The sequence below is a fragment of the Microcebus murinus genome, chromosome 15, assembly GCF_040939455.1.
Source record: "Microcebus murinus isolate Inina chromosome 15, M.murinus_Inina_mat1.0, whole genome shotgun sequence".
NCBI classification, from domain to species: Eukaryota; Metazoa; Chordata; class Mammalia; order Primates; family Cheirogaleidae; genus Microcebus; species Microcebus murinus.
In genome coordinates this window covers 63,528,146-63,546,232 of record NC_134118.1, presented here as the reverse complement: position 1 = coordinate 63,546,232, position 18,087 = coordinate 63,528,146, and the positions used below count along the sequence as shown (strand labels likewise).

General features: G+C 37.9%; 1 protein-coding gene across 2 annotated transcripts in view; it reads right to left on the bottom strand.

Moving 5' to 3' along the window:
• IRF2 (interferon regulatory factor 2) overlaps positions 1-14,591 on the bottom strand; it is a 127,238-nt gene extending 112,647 nt beyond the window's left edge. Inside the window, exons 1-2 of one of the 2 annotated variants that reach the window (XM_012784973.3) lie at positions 14,508-14,591; positions 13,960-14,035 (exon numbers count right to left, since the gene is read on the bottom strand). The gene's annotated coding sequence lies outside the window, so the exon portion shown is untranslated. The other variant, XM_012784970.3, reaches the window with a different exon arrangement.
• Positions 14,592-18,087: the final 3,496 nt, after the last annotated feature.

Here is an 18,087-nt window from a genome sequence, read left to right as displayed (position 1 = left end):
GAGTTATTTCCAGATATATTTATGTTATTAATTTCTAGTTTAATTCAATGTGGTCAGAAAACTTACTTAATATGAATTTATGCATTCCATCTTCTTCTTCTCAAAACTATATTCTAAATGAAGACTATCTTCACACATTTCTATGGAGTGATCTCCAGAATATAGTGTGAATAAAGCAAAGTGGAAATATATATTATATATGGCTTTTAAATGGAAACATAAACTACAAAATAACAAACAAAATGATTACCTGTAGGAGGGACTGAAGAACCAAGTAGGGGTGAGTAATAGAAACTGGATTTCTCTCAATACACCTTGTTTTGTAAATTTTATTTTGGAACCAAGATTATAAAACAAAATTGAGTAAAAGTAAGCAGGAATAAAAGCAAATTCTAGAAATCAAAAAGAATATGATCACAAAATCATACAGACTAGTAAAATGGTTTTTCCACAATGCTTTATATTTGCTCGTAAAAGTAAACAAATGCTTCCTTTGGACTTTCTTAGAAATATTTATGGCCCGACTTGGCAGACTAGTGTTTGTCTGGGATATAGAGAAAGCAGAATGGACTATAAACCCTAAATCTTCAAAAGGACGTTTTGTAATGAAAATGCCTGTTTGTCTTAGGATCCTGGCTCTGCCCTTCAGTATCTGGATCACCTTGGGCAGGTAACTCAGCCTGGAATGGTTCTTTTGCTCTTTGCCCCTCTTACTTCACCTGCCAAATCCATTATTTTCTTCTCCCAAGTAACTTTCTGTCCTATCCACTACAAATCACACTGGTCCAGACCCCCCTCTCAACTTTACCTCGATCTGTTGAATACGGCCCAGCTGCCGACATGGCGAGGACAGACTTACTGGAGACCCTGTGGATATGTTACCTTTTCTTCCCACGTCGCATTAACTTAACCTCTCCAAATCACATACACAGTAGGAGAGGAGGGAATATCTCTTTCTGACCCCAAAGCCCGCAATTTTTGCAAATTCCATGAAGATAAAAGACAAGATCGTTTAAAGCAGAGTGTCTCCAACTGTAGTGATGGAGAACAGATCGATGGTTGCGAGAGGCTAGTGTGAATGAATACAAGGAATTCTGTGTGGCGGTAGAACTCTTCTGTGTCCTGATTGCTGTGGTGGTTACGTGAACTTATATAGGTGTTAAGATTCATGAAATGCATACTCCCCGAAAGTCCATGTCACTGTATAACTTAAAAAAAAAAAAAGCAGAGCTGTTTCAATACTTAGAAATTTTGTCCTATACCATGTGGATAAAATAGAAATGAACCCCAAAATTAAAAAGTTAAAAACCTAGGCTGTCTTTCCTTCTCTAGAATTAGAGTCAGAGTCATCCCTAGGCAAAGCTGTGGCCAAGTAAAGGCGCCTTGTCACCTTCCCCTTCCCTTTCTCTCTCGATCTTCCCACACGACCCCACAGGCAGGGCACCCATGGGCACATACTGCCCTCGCTACAAATGCACAGCCTGCCATCTGCGACATCCAGCCCCTGAATCCTTGCACTGCAGAGCACCCCCCACTCTGGAACTATGGCCCTAATCTGTTTATCAGAACTCATCTCCTCAACATGAGGTTGTGCTCTCAGTTAACTGTCATAGTAGAAAGGATCCGATAAACCCATGCTCACCATGCGGAGGTGTTAATAGCCAAGAACGATCTCATGGGGTAAAAATATCATTCAGGAGGAGGCAGATAATAAAGAAATAGAGGGCAGAGAAGCTTTCACAACATCATTCAACTCGTTTCTTAAAGTTTCTGCCCATTCCGGCCTCAAAATATTCACAAGCCATCTCAGATAGCTGTCATTCCTTTTCCAGAAAGTCTTCAGCATGGCGGGGGAGGCTATGCACATGTCGGGGCAGGGGGTGGGGAACTCTACTTTCTGCTCAGCTTTGCTGTGAACCTAAAACTGCTCTAAAAAATAAAGTCTATTTTTTTTTAAAGTCTTCAGAGCCTTCTCAGTATAGATGCTACATCATAATTCTTTAGCATAGAGTGGGCAAAGCTGACTATAGCATTCAGTGGAGTAATAATCAAATAATAATAGCTAGTATATTTTGAACATTGATCATATGATAAGCACTGTTCTAAGTACTTCAAATGTGCTACTGTATTGAATTCTCAACACTCCTAAGTGATAGATATTATTATTATCATCTCAATTTCACAGGTAAGGAAATTGAGGCAAAAGAGGTGAAAGCAACTTGTGGCAGACACAGAGATGTGTCACCCAGACCCCTGGTCAAGACTGGCCTTGGTCCCCGGCTGTGGGAGTGCAGAGAGCCCCCTGCTGTCAGCTGTTGAGGTCAGCCTCAGACACAAGAGCCCCTCACTTAGGGTCACGTCCTTCTGGGGCCAGCACACGGCAGGTTTCTGGGTCAGGTGGTGTACAAAGGCCTGGCCTTTTCAGCCCGATGCAGGAGCTCTGATGGTCTGGAGCTCCCTGCCAGGCTGGCCAGTCTTTGCTGGGTCTCACTTTACTTCTACCCCACCTCTGTCCAGTCCTGCTTTCGGCCCTGGCCTGCCCAGGTGCTGATCTTTAATAAACATCCTGCACCCCAAATTCTGTCTCAGCAGTGGCTTCTGGAGGACCCAGCCTACAGCACTCACCAAGGGTGGCACAGCAGGTAAATCACAGCATGATTCAAACATGGGGTCAAACTGACAGTCTGATGCTCTTAATCTCTACGATGTGCTACCTCCAAATATAAAGACAAATCTAGAACTCTCCCATTGCAATGGTTAAAACCATTACTGGAAATACCTGAATTTTGTCTGCAATTTTTTATAACAGCTTTTTTGAGATATAATTCACATAGCATAAAATACACCTTTTTGAAGTATGCATGCAAATCATAGTTTTTAGCACATAGACAAAGTTGTGCTACCATTAGCACTATCTAATTCCAGAACATTTCATCACCTCAAAAAGAAACCCTGTACCCATTCTCAGTCACTCCCCATTTGTCTTCAGTTTGGGTCCTCCTAAACAATAATTCATGTACTTTGTTTTTGTCAGTTATGAAATTCAACTACTGTGATCAAAATCACAAACTATCCTAATTTTACCCTTTTAAAAAGTACCAAGTCCATAAAATCTCATTCCTGGGAATTTATTCTAAGAAAAAAAATGACAAAAGATGAGAGGAAAATCAAATTGTGTGCTGCAGCCTAGTTTACAAAACTAAAAAACTGGAAACAAAAGTTGTCCACTGTGGGTGATTGGTTAACTAAATCATGGCACATTAACAAAATGGAATACTAAAGACTAAATAGCAACAATGTCTGGTATGACATTAAGCATAAAAGCAGAATATAAAATTGCATCTACAACTATGTAAAATATGTACATATGGATAAGGGTCAAGAGGAATTAAAGAAAAATGAAAACAGTTGCTGCAATAGGATGTTGGAACTGTCGATTGTTTTCCTTCTTCTGCATTCCTGTATTATTGCCCAAATGTAGTCTTTACAATAAATTGGAATTGGAGGGCAATATGCACATATCTACTCTTGTCGGTAAAACTTCCCACTCATAAGGGGAGGTGATACAACATACAATCCTTGTTAAGAGCAAGAACTTGGAAGTCACACAGACTTGGATTTCCATTCTGGCTCTGATGCTTCTCTGACATTAGCCTAACTCTGCAAGCTTCATTTTCCTCAACTGCTAACAGGGGCTAATATATGAACAGTGGTGCCCTGCCTTGTAGATCTGTTGCGAAGATGGAGTGAGACAGTGGTGCCCAGTACCACTTAATAAATGGTAGCCACTGTTATTTTGTTGGGTAGGCAGTGGTGATGGGAGTGATGGTGGTGGTACTGACAGGGAGAAAGCATATGGACACAGAAATGTTTGTTTATGAGATTACCACTAACACTGAAAAAATGAATGACAATATAATTTTACACTGAATACATACAGCACTTTCCATCATCTCTATCAACTGATGACTCCAATTCAGACCGAGTATTGCTTCAAAGGAAAGTTGGATTTGGAGGCATTATTTTTTCTTTGCTAGAGATACAGAGAAATCTGTACCTACAAGATAACTCCTTGTTTAAAACTTCATCCAAGAAACTCAAGCACTGCTGAATTTTTGTGACTCATTGCATTAATGAATACAAAGGTGTATTGACTATTCACATTGTTGTAATCATGATATTATCACCTCATTAACCAAGAGTCAGTGTGGCATAATAAGCAAACCCTACTCATGTCTTTGTCTTCTCCCAGCACCACCACTCCCGCTTGTGCACAGCACCCCAGCCCAGCCTGTCCTGCCCACTCAAGGACTCCAATCAGTTCCTCTCACTCTTGTGCCAGTTTGTCCTCTCCCTCATCAGGATGTAACCACAATGTAGCATAGCCCTCCTCAACTAAAAGCAAAAGTCCTTGCTGGATCCCACATTTCTTTCTAGGCACCACCCATCTCTCTCCTCCCTGTTACAGCAAAACTCCTTTAAAGAGAGTAGCACAATGCTGCAAATTATTGAACCTGGGTAATGGAAATATGTATGTTATATTCTTGCTACATTTTTAATTTAAAAAGATTATTGAACTATAATTGACATACACTAAACTTTATATACAGTCAGCCCTCCATATCAGTGGGTTCTGCATCTGTGGATTCAACCAACCTTGATCAAAAATATTCCCCCTCCAAAATGGATGGATGCATGTGTACTGAACATGTCCAGACTTTTTTCCTTGCTATTATTTCCAAAGCAATGCAGTATAACAAGTATTTACGTAGTATTTACATTGTATTGCATATTATAAGTAATCTCAAGATGATTTAAAATATGCAAGAGGATGTGTATAGGATATATACAAATACTACACCATTTTATATCAGGGAATTGAGCATCTGTGGATTTTGGTATCTTTAGGAGGTCCTGGAACCAATCTTCCATGGATACCAAGGAACAACTGTATTTCACATGTACAATTCAACAAGGTTGAATATGTGAATATGCCTGTAAAACCATCACCACATTCAAGATAATGAATATATCCATCACCCTTGAAAGTTGCCTAGTGCCCCTTTGAAATCCCTCTCTCTTGCCCCTCCTCCCCAGGCAACCTTTCTGTTACTATATATGCATTTGTATTTCCTAGAATTTTTGTAAATGAAATCATACAATATGTACTCATTTTTCTTTGTCTGGCTTCTTTGACACAGTATAAGTATTTTGAGATTCATCCATGTTGCAGCATGCATGAATAGTTCATTCCTTTTTTATTGCTGAATGCTATTTATACCACAGTTTGTTTATCCATTCACCTGCTGATGGACACTTGGGTTATTTCCAGTTTGGGGCTATTACAAATAAAGCTGCTATGAACGTTCAAGTGTAAGTCTTTGTATAGACATATGCTTTCACTTATCCTGGGTAAATACCTAGAATGGAATGGTTGGGTCATATAGCAGGTACACATTTAAATTTTTAAGAAACTGCAAAAACTATTTGGCACAGTATTTGTACAATTTTCCCACCAGCCATGTAGGAGAGTTCTAGATCCTCCACACTCTAATCAACAGTTGGCATATAGTCAGATTTTTTTTTTTACTTTTATCATTCCAATAGGTGTGGTTTCTCATTATGGTTTTGATTTTCATTTCCCTGTTGCCTACTGAAGTTGAGCATTTTTCCTGTGCTTATTCACCATCCACAAACTTTCTTTGATAAAGTATCAAATATTTTGCCCATTTTTTACTGAGTTGTTTTTTATTTGGGGGTTTTATATCTTAGATACAAATACTTTATCAGATATATGATTTTCCACTATTTTCTCCTAGTATTTTTATTCTCGTAACAGTATCTTTTAAAAGAACGAGTGGTACAGATACACAACGGAATACTACTCAGCCTCTAAAAGGGGGGAAATCCTGTCATTTGCAGCAACATGGATGAATCTGGAGGACATCATGCTAAGTGAAATAAACCAAGCACAGAAAGACAAATCCTGAATAATCTCACTTACATGTGAAATAGAATAAAGTTGAACTCAGAAGTAGAGAGTAGAAGGTGGTTACTAAAGGCTGGCAGATGGGGAGGGAGGGAATGGGGAGTTGTTGATCAAAGGGTATAAGCTTCAGATAGGAGGAATAGGTTTTGAGATCTATTGCCCAGGAGGGTAACTATAGTCAATAACAATGTATTATTTATTTCAAAATAACTAAGAGAGTACATTTCAAATGTCTCACCATAAAAAAGAAGGTAAGCAAGGTGATAGATATGTTAATTAGCATGATTTCATCATGCCACATTGTATATATTTCAAAAACCACACTGTACCTCATAAATGTATGCAATTATGATCTGTCAATCAAAATATTATTAACAATAAATTTCTGAACTTTTTTTAAATTTAAAAAATAAAAAGCAGAGGTTTTAATTTTGGTATGTTCAATTAATCAGTTTTTAATGCGTAGTGTTTCTGATGTCATAGCTAAGAAATCTTTGCCAAAATCAATGTCATAAATGTTTTCTATTTTTTTAGAAGTTTTATAGTTTTAGGTTTTACATTTAAGTCAATAATCTCAGTTAATTTTTATATATTCTGTGAGGTATAATGTTCTTTTTTTGTTTTGTTTGGCAAATGTTCCAGTAACCTTGGCTGAAAAGACTATTCTTTCTCCACAGAATTTCCTCCACCTTTGTAAAAATTAAAGTGTCCATATGTGCATGGAAATACGTCTGTTCTCTTTTCTGTTCCATTGATCTGTTTGTCTATCTCTATGCCAATATCACACTGTCCTGTTTACTGTACCTTTATAGTAAACGTTGAAATCAGGTAGTGTTAGCTCTCCTACTTTGTTCGTCATTTTAAATGTTGTTTTGACTGTTACAGGTCCTTTCATTTCTATATAAATTTTAGAATCAGCTTTTCAATTTATATTTTTTAAAAACTTGGTTAGATTGTAATTGGGATTCTGTTAAATCTATAGATAGATCTAATTGACATCTCAACAATATTGAATCATATATATATATGCCCATGAATAAAGTATATTTCTCTATTCATTTAGGTCTGTCATTTTCCTCAACAATGTCTTATAGTCTTCAGTGTACAGGTCATTTCATGTCTTTGTCAGACTTATCTCAAAGTATTTCATATTTTTTATGCTACTGTAAATGGTATTGTTATTTTTAAATTTTGATTTCTGATTGTTCATTGTTATATACAAACAAAATTGTTCTTTGTATATTGGTATTGTATCCTGCAACTTTTCCAAACTCACTAGTGCTAATAACTTTCTTTGTCATTTCCAAGGGGTTTTCTACATAGACCAACAGTTAGCAAACTATGGCTCATGGGCCAAATGTGGTCTGATGCTTGTCTTTAAAGTTTTACTAAAATACAGCCATGCCTATTTGGTTGCATAATATCTACTGCTGCTTTTGTACTACATTGACACACTTGACTAGTTGCAACAGAAACTATATAGATAAGCATGCTATCTGCAAATAAAGACAGTTTTGCTTCTATGACCTTCATTCAGTACAATGCTAAATAGAAGTGGAGAAAGCAAACATCCTGGCCTTGTTCCTGCTCTTAGAGGAAAAGCAATTGGTCTTTCACCATTAACTATGTTAGTGTAGATTTCTTGTAAATGCTCCTCTATTACTAGATTGCTAACAGTTTTTTTTTAAATCAGGAATGGATGTGGGATTTTTGTCAAATACTTTTCCTATTTCTAATGAGATTATCATAGTTTTTTTTTCTTTTTTAGTTTGTTAATATGATGACTTACTTCAAGGGATTTCAAGCATTCTTATATTTCAAGCATTCTTATATTCTTGATAAACTCCACTGGATCGTGATATATTACTTTTTTAATATATTGCTGGATACAATTTTCTGAAATTTGATTTAGAATTTTTCCATTTATATTCATGTGGGACATAGGTCTGTAGTTTCCTTGTAATATCTTTGGTCTTGATATCTTGATATCAGGATAATGCTAGCCTCCTAGAAGGAGTTGAAAAGTAATCCCATCTTTCCACAGTTCTGGAACCATTTGTGTAGAACTGATATAATTTCCTTCTTAAATGTCCTAGAGGTATTTTTGTGGAAATGTGTTAAAATTACAAATTTGATTTTTTGGTACACATCAGGCAATTAGGGTATTTATTTCTTCTTGAGTGAGCTTTTGTAGTTTATGCCTTTCAAGCAACTATCCATTTCATCCAACTTGTTGAATTCAGTGACATAAAATTGTTCATTATGTTCCCTTATCATCCTTTTAATATTAGTAGAAAATGTAGTGATGCTATGATTCTTGTTCCTGATTATGGTAATTTGTGTCTTCTCTTTGTTTTCTGATCCCTTAGCTAAAAATACATCAATTTTATTAATCTTTCATTGATTTTCTCTATTGCTTTTGTTTTCTATCTTATTGATTTATGTTCTAATCTCCATTATTTTCTTTATTCAAAAATTTGGGGTTTAATTTGCTCTTCTTTTTCTAGTTTCTTAAGGTGGAAGCTACTTAAGAGCTTTCTCTATTCTCTTAGAGGTATTTATTAATAGGTATATAAATTTTCTCCTAAGTACTATTGTAGTGGCAACCTAGGAGTTTTATATGATCTTTTTTGATTTCCAGTTAGTTCAAAATACTTCATTTCCCTTTTGATTTCTTCTTTGACCCATTTGTTAGATTACAAATATTTGAGGATTTTCCAGTGATCTTTCTGTCATTGATTTCTAATTTAGTTCCATTGCAGCCAGAAAACATACTTTGTATAGGCTAAATCCTTTAAAATTTATTTGGAATTATTTTATGGGTCAGGATATTGTCTATGTGGGTATAGTCCATGTATACTTGAGAATAATATGTATTTTGCCATTGTCAGGTTAAACAGTCTATGACTGTTAATTAAGTCAATTAGATAGTGTTGTTCAAATCATATATATCCTTACTGATTTTCTCTCTTAATGAATGTCTTCTTGATTAATTGTAGATTTATCATCATGGGATGACTTTGTTTATCCATGGTAACTAACATTCTTTGCTCCAAAATCTACTTTCTCTTAGTAAGATAGCCACTCTATCTTTGGTATTAACATCATAAATATTTGTCATTATTTTGTTGTTAATCTATTTGTATCTTTGTATTTGAAGTGTGATTCTTGTAGGCAGCATATAGTTGGGTAAAACTCAGCATGCCCAAGAGCAAATCTATTTTATCCAATCTGAAAAACTTTATGAAGGAAGGGACTTTTCTTGTGTCTTGTTCACTATCATAGTCCACACCTATTTTCTGTGCCTGACACCAAACCGATGTGCAGTTTCTATCTGTTGAGTTAAATAATGAAGGAGAGCATACACATAGTGAGATCAAAAAAGATTCTAGGCCGGGCGTGGTGGCTCACGCCTGTAATCCTAGCACTTTGGGAGGCCGAGGCGGGTGGATTGCTCAAGGTCAGGAGTTCGAAACCAGCCTGAGCGAGACCCCGTCTCTACCAAAAATAGAAATAAATTAATTGACCAACTAAAAATATATATACAAAAAAAAAAAAAAATTAGCCGGGCATGGTGGCGCATGCCTGTAGTCCCAGCTACTCGGGAGGCTGAGGCAGTAGGATCGCTGAGTCCCGGAGATTGAGGTTGCTGTGAGCCAGGCTGACGCCACGGCACTCACTCTAGCCTGGGCAACAAAGTGAGACTCTGTCTCAAAAAAAAAAAAAGATTCTAAATACAAAATGCCTTTAAGGGTTTCTCTTTTTAAAGAAGCATGGCATCATTCATGTCAGTTAAAAAATAAGGTTCATATCCACTTAAAATGGACACTAGAGAAGGGAAAAATAGTTCAAAATTTCAAAACTGTTACAACACAAGTGAACAACCTCAAACAAGATTCCTTGCTTGGCAGGACATATCATTAAGATTTTGGAGATGCAAAAGTAGGACCAAAGCTGAGATGGGTGTGAGAGGCTAAGCTGCCCTGTATGGTGAAGAATAAAAATGTAATTTCTTTAGAGAGTATGGAATAAAAGAGGCCCAAGAAATAAAAAGTGGGGACTCCATGAAAATCAGGGCTCCATGTAAGCTAGAAAGATGAAGGGAAGCCACGCAAGGAGGGAGGAGGCTGGGGCTGGAGAAAAAGGTGTCGTAAGATGCTGGCAGGATAAGGCAAAGGCTGAGACAGTGTTAGGTGAGAACAAGAACTCAGAGCTGCAGTGTCCCTGGGAAGTGGCAGAAATCTCAGGAACTCAACCCCAATTTTACTCAAAAAGTAACCTCAGCTGATATATCTCCGGAATATAAAGAGCAATATTTAAATAGATTGAATTATCTCCCTTCCCCACTATTAAGAAACTGATGAGAATAAACAGTCACAGCCCCCTCCTTGGAAAACATCGCAATTTGATGTGAATGGCACTCCAGGGCAATGCAGTGTCTGCTCTGAGGCCCAGAACAATGTTAATAACAGCAGAGGAGGCTTCCATCTCTGCTAGATGTGGTAATTACCAGAAAGAGTACAGATTTGTATACATCCCACCTTTAAGACAAAGAAGTAGAACCATACTCAATTTTATCCTAGGCTGTTCCTGTCAGGAAAGCATTTATCAAGCTATTTTAATGCTTTCAACAGGACATCAGTCAGGTACATCCTTAATTTGAAAATAATAAATTTAAAAGTATTGTTTTAACTCTTTATTATAAACATGCTTAAAATGATATACACAGAATAACAAGGACTAATTTAATTTAAATCAGCAATTTTTTTTCAATTTGGGAAACAGAGCATAGAACATAATCCCACCGTTAACATTTAGGCAGAAAATATCTTATAATCTTGGAGGAAGGTCAAGGGGACCACTGTTTCCCACCAAAGTCCATCCATCCTGAATTGAATGACACTCAGAAGAATGTTACTAGAAATTCCACAGTCCCTTCTATTTGGGAAAAAAAACGGCCTTGGATCAAAAAGGAACTGCTGGAAGAATCCATCATTCTTGAACTATGGCTCTCCCTCCTATTTATTTCTCATAACAACAGTGCAAAGCAGAAATTAAGAAGCAAAAACATAGCTCGAAATGCAGCAGCCAACTGTCTATTTTTTCACAATCTGCCCACACCTTAAATAAACACAAAACAGTTTAACTAGCTGTAGTCAGACACCACAGGAAACAGAAAGACCAGAAGAAAAACCTCAAACATCCGGCCTTCATCTTTTTTCTACATGAAATATACTTTTCTTTGTGACTATAAATGTCTCCTCACAAGAAGTTAACATCAGGGATAATGTTGCAGAACAATCAGGTTCACACCATCTTTTTCAGAATTAGTATTTTTCTGATAAGCACGCAACCCACATATCAGAAAAATTACCATTTATCAGAAGGAACCAAAACTACACGTTCTGTTTGGAATACCAGAAATTGTATCGATATGCAAGTAACAAGACAAATACAGAGTTCAATGAGAGTGAATACTCCTTTGGATCGTTTTTAAAAATCATCCAGCGGTACGTGGCAATAATTATGGTGGAGTTAGGTCAGGACATCTATGAAGCTTTGTTGGAATCTAACATCTCTCTTGTGCAAAGCAACCACCTAGGGAAATGACAAAATAATCCTGATGAACAGAACCTCAGCAGCAAAGAGTACACTTTTTCTCTCATGTACCTGTAGAAAGCAAATAAATGGAACCTCTAACCTGGAACCAACTAGCCCTGTACTTTAAATGGCAGCTTGGGGCAGACAAAGGGTTTGACGTCAATCTGGGCTGTATACATGGAAATATTTTCATTGTTTTGAAATAAAAGGAGCCCTAACTGAAGTGTGTATACCCAACTCTCTGTACAGACCAAACTTATGTATCAGCATCATTTCAGACTTTAGCATTCCAACCTCACAGGCTAGACTTTTAAATCCAATAATTTTACTTTTAGTCTACTTCAGTGATTCTTACAAATTTTCCCAATTTGTTACTGTATAACAATGATAATGATAATGATAATAACAACAGCCATCTCTTAATATATGCTCACTGTGGGCCAGGCCCTGTGCTAAACCCATTATACTCATCAACTCTTCACCAATGGAACAACCCTATGCGCTAAGTATATTATTCCCAGTTTACAGATGAAGAAACTGAGGCTCAAGGAGATTAGATAACCTGTCCAAAGTCACACAGCTAAGTAAGGAGGAAAAAGAGAACTCACACCCAAGTCTGATCTGTGGTGCTGCTTCACTAATTCTTCTACCTCTTAGATATCAAATTCCAAAACTTTTTTCCAACAATCTGCTATGCTTCCACCCTTCTCTTATCTCTCTCCTACCATTCAGCAATACCACATGATGAACTCCAACCCTTCATTCATACAATATTTACTGAGAGCTCATCTTAATACTTCATGCAGTTATGTGCAAAGATTTATTGAGAGCAAACGTGTTCTGGGCACTGTACTAGGTGCTAAGGGTACAGCAGTGAGCAACATAAAAATTCCTGCCCTCAAGGAGCTAACATTCTGCAGGGGGCAGAAGGACAGTAAATGTAAGAAATAAGAAATAAAGTTACCGTTCAAAGATAACACGTGCTAAGGGAAACCAGGCTAGGGGAAGGGGACAGGGAATGCAAGGGTGTGTGAGTGTAAGATGGCAATTTGAAATGTTCTAAGAACAGTTGAGCAAAGACTTTCTGGGGTGTGACAGTTTTATGTGTCAACTTGGCTAGGCTATAATAACCAGTTATTTACTCAAACACTAATCTAGGTGTTACTGTGAATATGTTTTATAAAAATGGTTAACATATATAATAAGTTGACTTCTAGTAAAGGACTCTGCTCTCAAAAATGTAGGTGGGCCTCATCCAATTGGTTGAAAGGCCTTAAAAGCAAAACTGAGGTTCCTGAGAAAGAAGAAATTCTGCCTCAAGACTGCAACATCAGCTCCTACCTAAAAGTTTCCAGCCTATCTCCTGCCCTACAGATGTTGGATTTGCCAGCCCTCACATTTGCATAAGCCAATTCCTTGAAATAAATCTCTTAGTATATCTCTTAATATATTTTACTGTCATATATATGTGTGTACGTATCCTTCTCATATATCTATATGAATGTATATACTATATACACATACATGTGCATGTATATAAAGACAATACATAGCTAGTATACGTATATACTTAACATATGTATGGTGTATGTATATTATGAACATATACATGCATGTATATATACTCAGGTATACATATACATTTGTATATACACAAACACATCTCCTACTGGTTCTGTGTCTTTGGAAAACCTTGATACATGGGGTAAAAAAGTTCTAGGCACAGGGAACTTGAAAGCAAAGATACCATGTACCACAACGCACACTGCTAGACATGGGCAAACAACTGTGAACAAGACAGACATAGCTCCCACCATCCTCAAGCTTAGAGACCAGTGAGAGATACTGTGGACTGACACATTTATCTACTCCCAGACTCTTGGGCCCTTCTCAGATTCACCTGCTTCACTCACCAGCCATGGTCACTGTTTCAACTCTTCTTTTAACTGGCATTTCTAGTTGCGTTGGCCTTTCATTACACTTGCCACATTATTGTTACCAACTCACTTTGGGGTGACTGTGGATTTTAGGAACTGTGTTCACATACTTTATTTTGAATTTCCTTCACAAAAACTCAAGCGGGGAGGACAGGTAATATGATCCTTATTTTAAAGATGAGGAAACAAACTCAAAGAGGTAAACTGTATGAGATTAGAGAGTCAATAAATGGAAGAGCTGGGTCTTAAGCCACCATCCCATACTTTTCAACAACAAATTTTTTAAAAAATAATCTGTGATCAACTCTATTGCTCACCTTCCAACCACCGTGCACTCTTCAACCCATTTCAATCTGACATTCCTCTCCCGTACTCAAACGTTTTGCTTTTTGGGGGTGAGGTGAATTTCATAGATTCCCATGAATTACATACATTTGGGCGTCAGATAAGCGGTGTGTTAACAAGACTTCTCATTTCCCCTTAAGTATAGGTACTTCCCCAGGATAGCCTTCAAAACAAACACATTAACAAAAATTAGTCAAAACGAACATCATGGGTGTCCTCGACCCAACGTAACAAAGTCTGGAGCTACCTAGGAACAGTGCTGAAAGGAAGCCTGCATGAGTTTCCAGGGTGAAATATCTAACTGCCTCCTCTATGATCTTCTAATTGCCCACTAAAGTCCCTGAAAAAAAGTCGCCACACCAATAAAATCAACTAGCATGTTCAGCCTCTCTCTCGGTCTAGGAGGGATTTCCGACAACTCCACGAAGGGTGTAACAGCAGAACCGAGCAAGCAGCGGACCACCTGTGCAGGGCCCGCAGACGGCAGGTGCAAAGACCCCTCTCCCGGTGCAGAAAAGCAAGGAGTGTGCGCACAAGGACACTAGACAGCCCGCTCTCTCTTGCAGAACTGCACCTTTCCTTTGTGAAAGGAAAACAAAAGCTATTCCCAGTGCCTTCCCAAGCGGCCCACAAACCTTCTCCACCTCGAACTTTCCCCAGACTGGGCCGAGCCACTAATGCTCAGGGCACGCCGCCCGGCAGGAAGTAGGGCAGCGCTGGCGGCGGCGGCGGCGCGGTGCATTCCGGGAGTTGTAGTCCGCGCTCGGAGCGCGCAGGCGCAATGGGGAAGGAGGGGAACTCCGGCGCCCAGCCGAGGGAAGATTGCAGTTTTTCGTGGACTGCTTACTCAGTAGTCCCTGCGTATCCACGGGGAACTGGTACCAGGACCTCCGCTGACATCAAAATCCGCGGACGCTCAAGCCCCTGATTTAAAATGGCGTAATATTTGCATATAACCTACGCACATCCTCCCGTACTTTAAATCATCTCTCTAGATTACTATGTCTAATACAACGTAAATGCCATGTAAATAGCTGTTATACCGTATTGTTTCGGGAATAATGATAAGAAAAAGTCTGTACATGTTCCGTAAAGAGGCTTTTTTTTAATATATCTTCGACGCACGGTTGGTGGAATCCACCCAGGCGGAACCCGGGGATGGGGGCGCGCCGTGCTGAAGGTGTCGCAGAGGCGGGCGTCGCGGCCTGGAGACGTCGCGTGTCACGGGGCGAGGGTCGTCGCCGCGGTTGCTGGCGCCCCAGGGAGACGTGGTTGGGGAACGGTGCGTGTCGGCCTCTGAAACGGACCGAGATAGCCCCCAAGTGGACAGAGTGGGGCGAAGGCCAGTCCCCACAAAGTGTTTACAAACAGCACGATGGAACTGAGGCAAAACACTGTAGAACCGAAGAGGGCAAGCCGTCCCGAAGACTCAGAGAAAAAACAAACCTCCATATCATTCACCTTACGAATAGGAGAACATTTCTGAACAATTTTGGCCTCTTTAAAAAATATGCCAGAAAAAAAAAAAAAAAACTCCACAAAAATAAAGACCACCAACCCACATTATGTATGAGACATGCAGGCAAATGAAAAGTATGGAAGCATATATAGCAAAATGTTAAAATTAATTTTTTTGATAAAAGGATTATATTTTTTATTCTTTTGTGTATTTTCTTAATTGTTTGCAAGGATGGAATATTTCTTTTGGTATAAAATATTTCAAGTATAAAGATAAACATAGAGCCATTTCTTAACACCCTGGTATCTACCACAAAGTTTTGTCATATTTATTTTAGGTCCTTTCTCATTTCCTCCCTTCTTTCACTCCATCTTCTCTCTTTCTTTCTAAAAAAAAGAAGAAAAAAGAAAACATTACAGGAAAAAAAAACCTTTACAAATAGAGCCCCTTATGTAGTCCTTTCTCATCTGCAAAGAAATAGACACACATAGATTCTGCAGAGTATGTATATGTCTGTGTGTATACATACACATATACATACCTATATATCATATATGAGTATCTATAATATATATGTCATGTTTTTTCAGGAATGGTGTCATACATACTGTATGTATGTATCGTTCTGTAATTTGCTTTTCTCTCTGCTCTGCATCCTATTTTTGAGATTCATCCAAAAACACAATGCATGTAGTTCTAATTCATTCATTTTAACTTCTGTATGCTATTGCATTGTATATCAGTGACACAATTGATGCAGTGTTGTTGAAAGCAATGTTGTGATGCACATTCTTAAATACATGTGCAAGAGTCTCTCTAGGGTATTTACCTACGAGTGAAGCTGCCAGGTCTTGGGAGTATACATATTTTCAGCTTCACCAGATGCTGCCAAATTGCTCTACAAAGTCATTGTGCTCATTTTCATGCTACCAGAGTGCTTGTGAGTTCTCTGTGATCCACATTCTTGCCATCACGGAGTGTTGTAATCTCTTCATTATTGTTACCTTGATAGACTTAAAATAATATCTACTTATTTTAATTTGCATGTACCTGATTTTGTCAGAATTTTTTAACTTTGAAAATGTGTCTTTTATTCATTTTCTCCTTTTGTTCAACTATATATGGTAATTTTTGTACAATAAATTTGCTATTTGTATACTATAATTATTTAGATTTAAATTGCATTTAGATAATGGTGTCTAGTTTTTACAGTCTCTATAGATTCTTTGGGATATTTTTATATAGACAACCATGTCATCTGCAAATAGAGACAGTTTTATTTCTTCTTTTCCAATATATATGCTTTATATATTTTTTATTGCCTTATTGCAACAGTGAGGACTATGAGTATATTGTTGAATTGAAGTCATGAATGGACATCCGTGGCTTCTCCCTATGATATTAGGAGGAAGCAATCAGTTTTCACCATTAAATATGAAGCTAACTATAAGATTTTCTTTGTTTTTTTTTTTTGAGACAATGTCTCACTTTGTTACCCAGGCTAGAGTGAGTGCTGTGGCATCAGCCTAGCTCACAGCAACCTCAATCTCCTGGGCTCAAGCGATCCTCCTGCCTCAGCCTCCAAGTAGCTGGGACTACAGGCATGCGCTACCATGCCCGGCTAATTTTTTCTATATATATTTTTGGTTGGTCAATTAATTTATTTCTAGTTTTAGTAGAAACGGGGTCTCGCTCAGGCTGGTTTCGAACTCCTGACCTCGAGCAATCCGCCCACTTCGGCCTCCCAGAGTGCTAGGATTACAGGCATGAGCCAAGACGCCAAGCAGGATTTTGTTTTAATAGCGATCTTTTGTCAGGTTTAGTATGGCCCATTCTATTCTTATGTTTCCAGGAGTTTTTGTCATGTATGAGTATTAAATTTTGTCAAATTCTTCTTTGGCATATATTGAAATGAATGTATGTTTTTTCTTTAGTTGATTGATATGGTAAATTACACTGCTTGATTTTTCCTTGCATTCCCAGGATAAATCCCATTTAGTCATGATATATTGTCCTTTTCATTCCTTGCAGGATTTTATTTGCAAATATTCTGCAGTAGACTATCATGTCCATATTCATGAGGGATATAGGTATGTAGTTTTCTTTTTTGTAAAGTTTTGTTCTAGTTTTGGTATCAGGGTAATGTTATTCTCATAAAATAAGTTAGGACATGTTCCTTCCTCTTCTGTTTTCTCAGAGAGTTTCTGTAGAATTGGCATTATTTTCCACCAGTGAAGCCATCTGTGATGATTAATTTTATGTGTAAACTTGGCTAGACCATGGTACCCAGATATTTGGCCAAACGTTATTCTGTATGGTTTTGTGAAGGTATTTCTTAAGATGAGATTAATGCTTAAATTAGTACACTTTGAGAAAAGCAGATTTCCTTCCATAAAATAGGTGGGCCTCAGCAAATAAGTTGAAGACATTAATAGAAAAAAGAAAAAAACTAACTTCTCTGGAAGAAGAGAGAATGCTGCCAGCAAATCGCCTTCAAACTGAACTATAATTCTTTCCTAGGTCTCTAGCCTACTGGCCTACAGTACAGATTTTGAATTTGCCATTCTCCAAAATCAAGTGAGCCAATTTCTTAAAATAACTTTTTTTTCGTTCTCATTCTCTCTCTCTCTCTCTCTCTCTCTCTCTCCTGTCTTCCTTTCTTTCTCTTTCTCTCTCCACACACACAGACACACACACACACACACATACACACACATACACACACATACACACACACGCACACACATCTTATTGCT